A 12,271-nucleotide genomic window follows, 5' to 3' on the forward strand; every position below is an offset into this window, starting at 1 on the left:
GTGGTCACCAACGCCCATAGACATTGACATCGCTTACATAGCCAATGCGCCACCAACCTTGGGAACTAAGATGTTATGTCCCTTGTGCCTGTAATTACACTAGCTCACTCACCCTTCAAACCGGAACACAACTATTACAAGTACTGTTTCGCGGTAGAATATCTGATGAGTGGGTGGTACCTATCCAGACGGGCTTGCACAAAGCCCTACCACCAGTAAACTGTGAATTATAGTTTAGTTACCAGTAAGGTATATTAAAGCCGGTAAATGTCCCATTACTAGACTAAGGCCTCCTCGCATACTTAAAAGCAGGTTTCCAAAATGAGTGACCAGTTTAAATTAAAAAAAAGGGATTATAATTAGATAATAGCCATAAGATTAAAATGTCGCTAAATAGTCTTAAAATAAAAACAGATAAAAAAGAGGAGTTTTATATTTTATTCCACCACGCTACTGAATACAACTTGCATCAGGTTACAAATATGACAAGATTCTCAACCGACATGCGCAGGTCACCCTTACGAAAAAAATATTATTTTAAACAATTTGGAACACGTTCGAAATCCGAATTTGAATTTCAGAACAGAATATAATATCTGTTCTGAAATTCAAATCCGTCTTACATAAATAAATCAACTGTCAAACAATAATTCAATATCCCATATTATAAAATGAAAATGTCTATAAAATACTTGAACCGTTTTAGGTTTATCTCTTTACGCGCGAATAAATAACTTCTTATTCTAAGATACCGTAACACTAAAAATTTTACCGATGTGTTAAAATAACTGACTTCATATAAAAGCAGTATTAAAATTAATCTCAAAAGAAAAATGGAATGAATATTATCCTTACTAATATTATAAACGCGGGAGTGACTTTATTTGTTTCTTTATTGTTACAGGGAGGCAAACGGGCAAATGGGTCACCTGATGTTAAGTGGTCACCACTGACCATAGACATTTGCGATGTAAGAAATATTCCGTACATCGCCATTGGGAACTAAGATTTATTTATTTATTTCTTTATTTACAAAATATAAATAATCATTACAGGTTGAACCTAAAGCGTTTACTTACTTAATTAATACAGTTTGTATGTATTCCCTGCCGTTTTGCGAAATACAGCAAGTGATGAGTTAAAGAAGTCAAGGCTTGGATTCCAGGCCAGGACACCATTGATAAAAGTCAACGCGCGTATCGAAGCTCAACAGTACCAATCGACAGCCGGGCACGTCAAATAGCTAATAATTTGTCAGGAACGTCCAACGATAGAAGTTGTGTCCCTTGTGTCTCTAGTTACACTGCTCACTCACCCTACAAACCGGAACGTAACAATTATTGTTACAACTAAGTATTGCTTCTTAGAGTAAGAATATCTGATGAGTGGGTGGTAACTACCCAGATGGTACGGACGGGACGAAGCACTATCTAAAAACGCTTTGTTACGCTTGCACGTAACTACTCAACCGGGTACATGAAATTTTGCATACACGTTGTTCGGAGTACAGAAATGGACAAAGTGTACCTAACAACTTACAACTAGTAATAAAATATAAAAGTAACAAGTAAAAATGGATGGTGAAATAAAAATAAAACTTAAAAAATATATCAAAAGTTTCGTACGTAAGTTAACTATATACAAATTGATGAATTACAAAATTTGGTGGTAGGCATTTGTGCAAATACATATATGTAGTTACGCAATGCAGGATCCCTTTTTTATCGCTGGAAAAACGCGTTACGCGTTTCCCCCATGAGAACAGAGCCGAGTGCACCCCGAATATTGGAATACCCATTAAAAAACCAGCGGTACCCTTTCCGTCTTAACGAGGAGCGCCACGGGATCGCTTTCGCATGCTACCGTGACATAAAGGATCCCTTGATCTACCAACTAATTTCAATATTTTGTTGTACCAATCAGAAATAAAAATAGAAAGAAAATACCAACTAAGGTTCGCAGAATCTTTGGCGATGAAAGGGTTCGCTTATTATATTTCTTATGGCAATAAAATTATAAATATATACTTTTTACACATAGTTGTCTCTTATTCAATTCGTTTCTAAAGTAAGCAACCGAATGCCTGTGTTATAGGTTACAGCTGACTGATATAAAAATTTACATATATAATATACTTTTAAATAAATTTATAAACAAATAATACATACTTTTTTATGCACACTGAGACTCGAGGCGGAAAACGAACCCGCAACCCTGAAGTGGTCGGAAGGGACACTGCCAACTGCGCCAATAGGCCAATCTTTTTATTTATTTTTAATTTTGGCTTTTAGATGAAACCAAAATCGCGGGTAATTGAAACTATTGCTATCAAGTCTCCTATTTATTTTGGCCCCTTATTTCGTCGTCGTTGTTATTTAATCAAAAAATAGCCGCGCTATAAATGGTTGCTTAAGATTTTTAGGCTCAACAAAGAGCTTACAAAGCCGAGTAAAATGATTCGCAGAGTAATAATGAAGAGATTCATTAAAAATCGGACTATATAAACGAACATAATTAAATTATTATTAAGATATTCTAATTTTAAATTGCACGCTTGAAATAATAGTAATAAATACGAAAGAATAATATGAAATGTCACGCATAGAGCCAAAAAAGCTTTGGTGCTTAATTTTTTTTACGTTCAACAAAAACATTTCAATTTTTTATAAATATAATCTGTGGAATAAGCATAAAGCTCGGGTGATAAAATGCCAAAGTTTTCACACGAGAAGTTCGGCTACTTGATTGAAATAGATGAGATGAGTTTACATACAACATAATATAACTTATTTACTATAAAGTAACTTGGATTTACCATCATGTCAAAAAAAGTTCTCTAATTTTACGAATATGTATATAGTATTGAAACATACTTTCAAGTTCTAAGTTTCTTGCCGGTTACTCTCGGTAGAATCTATATTCCGAATCAGTGCTACGAACAGCTTCAAATTCAATTTATCTTGTTAAGTGACGATTAAATTGCTTTGCTTACTTGAATAAAATATATTTTTTAATGATTTTGTATTCATGAAAATGCTTTTATTAAAAGTTATATACCCGTCGCACATATTTATATAAAAAATATGAAGTATTTAAAAAGCTACGAATAAGAGAATAAGTTATCAACATAAGCGTTTTTAAATTAAAAACTTTAACGATGAAAATTGACATTTTGAACTATTTAATAAACTAATTAACGTTGCATCTGTATTAATTATTTATATACAACTTTTATTCATGTTTTATTCATGCAAGTTATCAAAGTTATAAATTTCATACGTGAGTAAGGTCTCATCACAAAAGGCCCTTTATTTTTTATAAAGAATATTAACTTATACGAAACTTTATAGAAGTTAGTCTGTTTTAGTCAGATTTATTTATAAATAGCTGAAATGGCACAGTGAGTAGAACAATTGAATCTCAAACGAAGTTTGCGGGTTCAAATACTATTAAACTTTTCATATTCTTTATTTATGTTAATGAGCCGAAGTTAGGGAGACCTGCATGACGTGTCGAATGCTTTACTAATACTTGCACTCCCGTACCTTCCCGGAAAGCACTTCAAGCCATTGGTCCAGACAGGTTTCGCATCGATTAAAAGAATAACGTTTTGCATCCGCAATCATCGGTTATAATTCACGTGTCCAAACCACTGAGTAGTCTCAACAATTACTATGTAAAAATACATTACCTAAATGGTTATACACAAGCACGATATTACATTCTATTATATTTTCCATATTTATTCCTCAGAGGAAAGACAAGTGCTGAAAGTCATTAGCACCTACATTGTATCATTTAAAACGAATCTCGTGCTGTGGTCCGGCGGGACTCAACTAATGCCATTTAATGCAGTTAGTCTCAGGAACTACTTAAAAAGTCGAATCAGTCATTTTAGTTTTAATTAGTAACTAGTTTATTTAGGGTAGGTTGGGTTGGTACCACCCACTTATCACATATTCTACCGCCAAACAGTAATACCCAGTATTGTTGTGATCAGGTTTGAAGGGACATCTTAGCTACCAAAGTTGGTGGCACGTTGGCAATATTAGAGATGGTTAATATTTCTTACTTTTTACAGTGCCAAAGCTTATCGACGTTGGTGACCTCTTATAAATACACGAATCAATATAGTATATCACTATAAATCGGTTGCCAACATTTTACAGGAGAGTAGTGAGTTCTTATAGTAGGATTTACTGAACCATCGGGTTATGAGAGTGAGGGAATTAGCAGAGTGCACTTCTGCTTGCAATCTTTAATACGCTTAAAATGCACTGTTATATGTCCTGCGCAGACAGCCCTGGGAATGGCTGTGCCCAAAATCGGTCTGGAGGATATCAAAGTTATAAGTTTGGTGTAAATACCCTAGTGGTCTCCTTAAGTAAACATCGAATAATTTACAATATTATTAATTGATAATTTTGAAACATCGTTGTCCATACACGCCCACGTTTCGAAAATGCCGTAAGCGATCTATATTTATTATCCTAATCAAAGATTTCTAATTACCCGTATATATTTCTGTGATTGGAGCCGAGATGGCCCAGTGGTAGGAACTCGTGAATCTTAACCGATGATCGTGGGTTCAAGCCCGGGCAAGCACCACTGAATTTTCATGTGCTTAATTTGTGATTATAATTCATCTCGTGCTTGACGGTGAAGAAAATAACGTGAGGAAACCTGCATGTGTCTAATTTCACTGAAATTTTGCCACATGTGTATTCCACCAACCCGCATTGGAGCTTCGTGTTGGTATAAGCTCCAAACCTTCTCCTCAAAAAGGGAGAGGAGGCCTTAGCCTAGCAGTGGGACATTCACAGGCTGTTACTGTTTACTGTATATATTTTTCAGTTATATAGTATGTACCTTCTATTATGTTAAAAAAGTACATAGCTATTCGTTTCTATAGTAAAATCTCGCAGATAATTTAAAAAAAAACTTAGTTTTTTCACATTTTCAACTATTTGTATTTTGAAATATGAATTAAACATGCGGTTGTATGTTGTTATACCCTCTCAATACAATGATATACTCAAAAGTAAAAAAATATATTCAAATAATAGTTACCCGATTACATCAAAGAATAAGCATTATGTTCAAATCCAAATTAAATAAGGAATTTAAATATTTCTTGACTGAAATATTATAAACATAATAAATTAACACGAAAATAATGAAAAAAATAAGATTTTTTGCGATGTGAAAATCCCATATAATGCAATGAAAAAACATTAAAAAAACAAACTTGCCACATACAATGTTGTAGACTTTTGTCAAGAGAAATGAGTAGAAAGTACGACCTTATAATTTTTTTTTTTATATTCGCCGGGAGGGCAAATGACTCTACTCCACCTGATGGTAAGTGGTAGTAGAGTCCAAACGCGACGATGGCCAGTACAGACGAGAAAAACATTCTGCACTAGCCGCCTTCGCCTTGCCGGCTCGCAAGATGCCTCTTCACTCCTCGTTTGAAGGAAACCGGATTGTAGGAGGAGGGGAACACGTGAGCTGGTAATAATAAAGTGATTATACATTATCTTCAAAATTGTGACATTAAATAAATGTACAGGCAATTACATACCATATAAGTCTGAATAAGAGTTTAAAATAAGAGTACATTGATTATAATATAATGATAATTTTCATTATTTTTTTTAATTATGACACATTGATAAATTCAATTGTAACTTGTTTATAGCGATTTATTTATTTTTCTACTTAGTAAATTTATTTACTTTTTCATGGTGAAATATACTTCGTTAAAAATTACTGAAACGATGAGCGTTGTGCACCGTCCATACTCTACTACTGTAATGTTGCTGTTATATTGCAAGTGAGCCATGTAGGAGTATTTTTCCTGACGTATTACCTCATGTAATTTTCGTTTTTGCACTTACATTATGCGAGTATTCTTGTTAAGCCTTATAGCATTTTTTGAGTCTGTTTTCTCAATCGTACCAAACATAGCTGATATTGCTGTTGCGAATCCAAATTGATAACCATTGAAAGTTAAACTTGTATAAAGAGATGTTAACTAAAACACTGTTTAAATAAATCATGTTTCCCAATAAGTCCGTGACAAAAATTATAATGACTATGATTTATGTACTTTCGAACACGAAAATCATCATTGTAACCGGTTGGCGTGGTAAATAATAACAAATATTCGACCTTCTGTAACGCAGATACAATTGTAATTGAATCTCCATAAAGAATTATCAGATCTTTACTAAATTTTATGGAACCAGGACCTGAAGGTATGTTTTATAAAAAAAAATAGAATCAGAAAAACATTACAAATGGTAAGAAATTATCGCTGAACATAATATAAAAAATATATCGGCGAATTCAGAACATCCTCTTTTTTTGAAGCAGATTAAAAATAAATTCTATGAAATATTCATAATCCACCTAGATGATATATTATTTCAATATACATAACACACGAGCGTATCATGTTTAGTATGCTGAATTTTATTATAAAATCTTATGAGAAAAACATAATTAAATAACTCCGTAATTTTCAAGTTCTTTAATTTTAAACACCAAATCGCAACTTCCTAAATTAAAATAAAATAACTATAAATTTCTTGTTTCTTGATAGAGCCTACATTCCAAATGGGTTTCCGGTTAGGATGCTTTATATTACCAGTTACATCAAATTATTATATTGACGCTCGATTTAGTTTTTCAGCTCCTTAGGACTTATATGCTAATTATATATCATACTTCTTTTATGAAACGGTCACCAACGTTGATAGACATTGGCGATGTAAGAAATATTAACCATTCCGAACATCGCCAATGCGCCACCAACCTTGGGAACTAAGATGTTATGTTCCTTGTGCCTGTTATACTATCTCACTCACCTTTACCAAACTGGAATAAAACAAATAATAAATATTGGTGTTTGGCGGTAAAAGATTAATGAGTGGGTGGTATTTACCCTGACAGGCTTGCAAGAAGGCCTACGACCAAGTAATAATAAGGTCCTCCAGACCAATTTCGGCCACGGCAGCTAATCTCAAGAGAGATTAGCCAACTGCGCAGAACATATTATAGTGAACAAGTATGTGCGCAAACATAGGTGCGCTCTCTATTCCCTAGCTCTCATAACTCGATATGACGACAATCCGAAACGTCCGAAAAGAGTTCAGGCGCAGGATCAAGGGCTTTACGTACTTTCCGAGGCACGGGAGTGTACACACTTCCAACTTCCAGACCCCGGGCCGTTAATGAAACAGGCCCGATCTGGGAATTGAACCCAGGACCTTCGGGTCAGCGACCTTCGATATGCGATGCGATTTCGATGCGATATCTAGCCACTAGACAAACGAGGTAATCGAACCAAGTAAAATAGCGTTCGAATAATTTCAACTTCTTACACAAAAATATTTACATATTTATTCAAATATAACATGTAAGGTACAATATAACATCACTGAATTTTACTGAAAATAGTGAAATATTAAATTAAGACAAAGAAAAACAACAGATTTGCATGAGCCTATAAGAATGTAAGCCATTTCATTCACCGTCGGCCTTCGTTCCATTAACCTATTTATCATGTTACTCCCCGACTTGTGTCTGTAATAAGCTCACTAATACGTCAAACTAAAATAAAGCAGTACAATCTAGTTATGATAGTTCATTTCAGGCAGATTTACGTAAAGCCCAATTTTACTTTTATTAATTGTCAAAACTGCGTTTAATTAATCATAATTTTTTAAGTTATGCTAAATCAACAATAGTAAAGTATGTTCAAAAAATGTTAATTATTTAACTTTTAAATACATAAATGCATCACTTATATAATTTATTAGCTTGTAAATTGTTGTAAAGTAACCATTGTACTATTTATTAGTGTCAAGCAATTCCCTGTATAGTAACTTTGTAGAGTACAATACATTTATATATACTTTGTAGAGTACAATACATTTATTAATAACTAGCAAAACCTGCGAAGACATTTTTTTAATTCAATATCTGCCATTTTAACTTACATAATGCCTATTTGAATTACACATAAAATATTGAAATTATTAAGTATATGAAATTAATAAGAAGCATGATAGATAGTTTTGGTGAATTTCAAATAGCCATATTAACTTAAAAAGAGGCAACTATTTTTTAATCACAGATATAAACTTCCAATTTATTTATTTGTATGGATAATATAAAAAAAAACAAACAAAAAAAAACAAAACAAAGATAAATCACAAACTATACAGAGGTGAATATTTCTCAGTACAGTTTCTCTTGTATAATCTCGCATGAAATCCCGCGGGTTCTTAAAAAGCTCTATTGCGTATATAATCTCAATATCAAAGGAATATTACCTATGAAATAGTATATACATTATTAAAATTGTAAATGAACATAATACAATACACGTGAAGTGAAGCGAAATCGACAATTTTCTTATTTTCTGTAGAAAGCATAGGAGCGACTGGGCGCCCACCTGATATTCTATAGAGAATTAATATATAAACCGCTTCGCAACGAATTTAAATATTATACGAGTAGATGTATATTATATATGACGTAAAAAAACATGAATTTTGCAAATAAATATAACGCAATTAACCCATAACCGATAAAATTATAGTAACTGATATCAGTCGCCACTTTCTTGAAATATAAAACTTACATAGATAATAGACTAATAAACATGTTTTTCTCGATTTTATAACAACAGTATGTTATGCGTTAAAGAAAAATATATAAGATCACTTAAGGACCTTCACAGAATCAAAGTAATATATGAACAAATAGTAAAATTGACTTGGTCAATTTTCAATTTTAATTATATATTTTGAAGTCGAGATGGCCTAGTGGTTAGAACGCGTGAATCTTAACCGATGATCGTGGGTTCAAACCCGGGCAAGCACCACTGAATTTTCATGTGCTTAATTTGTGTTTATAATTCATCTCGTGCTTGACGGTGAAGGAAAACATCGTGAGGAAACCTGCATGTGTCTAATTTCATTGAAATTCTGTCAAATGTGTATTCTACAAACCCGCATTGGAGCAGCGTGGTAGAATAAGCTCCAAACCTTCTCCTCAAAAGGGAGAGGAGGCTTTAGCCCAGCAGTGGGACATTAACAGGCTGTTACTGTAGTAAAATTTACACGTCGAATATATAAACCGTCTTTTTTGAAGTCTTTTATAAGTATATTTTCATCCATAGCTTATTCGAAACACGACTATAGAATATTCCAACGAAAATTTCTAGACGAAAGAAATAACTGTTACAAACACAGTTCGAATATGTATTATGCATTTATGCTTCATTGGAATATAGTGTCTTTATAGCGACAGTGATAGGCACTTATGTAGATTGTACTAGGAATTATTTATTAAAACATACATTAAGAAATATCATAGAATGATATATATGTACATGTAAATATAACGATAGATAATAACCAGCTTAGTGTGAGTATTCGTTGATATTCATTCAGGATATATAAATGAAACTGACTGCCTCGTTGGTCTAGTGGCTTGATGTAAGGCCGCAGACCCGGACGTCCTGGGTGCAATTCCCACGTCGGGCCAATAAAAAAATATTGAGTTTTTCTATCAGAAAATTCTCAGTAGCAGCCCGGACTCTGGAAGTTGGAAGTGTGTACACTCCCGTGCCTCGGAAAGCACGTAAAGCCGTTGGTCCTGCGCCTAAACTCTTTCCGGTGCTGTCCCATCGGATTATGAGCGTTAGGTAATAGAGAGTGCACCTGTGTATGCAGACACACTTGTGCACTATAAAAGTGATTGTATGCTCTAGTTCATTAAGATTTCCATACAAATTTATAATTATAGCGTTAGTTAATTTTATAGTAAAGTCACACTTTTCTTTAGTTAACCAATTGAATATTTATTTTTTTTATATGTCCGGCATGGCAAATGACTCTACTCCACCTGATGGTAAGTCACCGCCTTGCCGGCCCGCAAGATGCCTCTTCACGCCTCGTTTGAAGGAACCCGGGTTGTAAGAGTTGTAATAATATAGTTTTTATATTAATTAAGTACAATTAAATATATATAATTAAGTATATATCCTGCTTTAAAAACAACAAATAGTTTTGAATTATGTATAGATATTATGTTCATAAGATAGATTACATATTAAACCATATCCAAATAATTAACTTTATACTAAAACGATTACAAGATTCGTTTAATTACTCAGTTCCTTACAGACGTAGCGTGATATTATAAATCCTCAATAACCCTTAATAAACAGATAAACAGTCCAAATTGGACTTGTAGTTCTATAAATTCCGTACCGTACAAATTCTTCAGCCTTATATTTATTACGTTCTTTTATTTGTATTTAAAGTATTGTATAATGTTTAATTTATATAATCGTCAAAAAATTTACACTAAAATTTATTTAATTGATACTCGATAAATAAAATGATGATAAAATGATTTTATTAATTTTAAGTTATAAACGATTTATTTTAATTCTAACATCAATGTTTTCAGTTTTTTCTATTTCTCGTATAACTTATTGGCTAACAAAATTTGCTAAACTTGGAGTCTAAATTAAAAACTAAATACCTTAAAAAATGGATTACTACCTTATTACAGCAGCTTTTGTTTGTAGTGCAGCTATTAAAAAATATATCTCTGAATAGTTTTTAATTTAGAAAAGAATACTATAATATACAAATGTTTTATGGAATATTGAATACCAATTATGAGTGGTTTATTTTATTGCCTACTTAGAAAAATATTAATAAGTGATATTGCTATAATTATCAAGGATATTTTCAAGTGCAAATAGTTAACTGTTAACTCAAATCAAAATAAACATATCAAAATAAAAAATGCTTACCTAAACATTTAAATCGCAAATATTTATCATCTGTATTCAATCTTTTTTTTCACGGAATTATGTTTTCACTTCTTCTAGATTTATTTTTATTTTGATAATATATATGGTAGAAAACCATATTATTTGATGATTTGTATTCGTTATTTTTTATTTAAAATATAATTGTTTAAATTAAATAATAAACTAGAGTAACATAACTTTCCACTTCGTCTTAGTAATATATCCCAGTAGTAACGAAATATTAAATAAAATCATTTTAAACGATTCAAAAGTTCAAGCTGCTTAATTACATTAAGAAGGTATATTTTTATTTTACATGTAATAAGTAAATTCAAATTATTTTAGAACCGATATAATAAGTGATTGAAAATATATTTTTTAAGCATTATTGCATGTAAAAACGAAAGCACTTATTGAGATATGCAATACGCAATTTTATAATTTTCTATTAAGAAACGTAGGAATCTAATTTTCAATATCTTTAAGGACACACGGGACACATGGCTGATTTCATGATTTCATGATTTTCAAACATTATCGTGGTTGTTTTCTTATAATTAATTTTTCAATTCCATAGTTTATATTATGAACATTATTGGTATTTTTTTTATATTAATTCGTAATATACATCTCATAGAAAATTTAACAAAATCCATTTTTTTTAATATTGTTTGTTGTTTTTTAAAATATTTGTATCATAATTATAGACTTTGTTATCAATATTTAAATATTATTTATCATATAAATGAATTTGACTAAAGTGTAAAATCATTGCTAATAGTAATATTGATAATTTTATAATTAGTTTGTGTTTTTCTATTAATTTTGTATATTGTATTATTTTATATATTTAATGGGGATCATTAAACTTACTTTAAATAACATTAAATAAATACAATGGATTTTTAACTTGCATGCCTGCATTTATTTAAATATTAATCAATTTTGTTTGAATGAATAATATTTATTTAACAAAATTTAAATAAACTTTTTATTTTATTTTAAAGAAAAAATTAATATTTATGATAAATATTTTCACGGGTTAATATTTAAAAGTCACGTTTATAATTATGAATAAATAATCTTTAAAATACTTACGACTTCGATTTCTGGTGTAGAAGTTCGTAGTTCGCCTGTTACCACGATAGCGCGTGTTGAAGAGTGCGCCTGGGCGGGCAGAACGCGAGCTTTTAAGCACCCGCGATAGAGCTAGAAGTCTACACGACACGGGAACTGACGATAAAAATAATTCATCCGAATTATAACTTCCAATATATCTACAATAATGTTTTTAAATTTAAACTATAATGGAATGTAGCTGGTCATTATTGTTAAATTAAATAAATATATTGACGCTTTTTATTATTTTGTAGAGCACGTATGTTATTTATTAAGTCCACATTCTTAGATTTAAATTCTAAATCTACA

General features: G+C 31.6%; 1 protein-coding gene across 1 annotated transcript in view; it reads right to left on the reverse strand.

Annotated features, from left to right (window-relative positions):
* The window catches only part of LOC126772744 (neuropeptide CCHamide-2), a 30,621-nt gene extending 18,632 nt beyond the window's left edge, over positions 1-11,989 (reverse strand). Inside the window, exon 1 of the mRNA XM_050493278.1 lies at positions 11,942-11,989. The gene's annotated coding sequence lies outside the window, so the exon portion shown is untranslated. The remainder of the gene's footprint in view (positions 1-11,941) is intronic.
* Between the last annotated feature and the right edge of the window lie 282 nt (positions 11,990-12,271).

The sequence above is a fragment of the Nymphalis io genome, chromosome 13 (assembly GCF_905147045.1).
Source record: "Nymphalis io chromosome 13, ilAglIoxx1.1, whole genome shotgun sequence".
Taxonomy (NCBI): domain Eukaryota; kingdom Metazoa; phylum Arthropoda; class Insecta; order Lepidoptera; family Nymphalidae; genus Nymphalis; species Nymphalis io.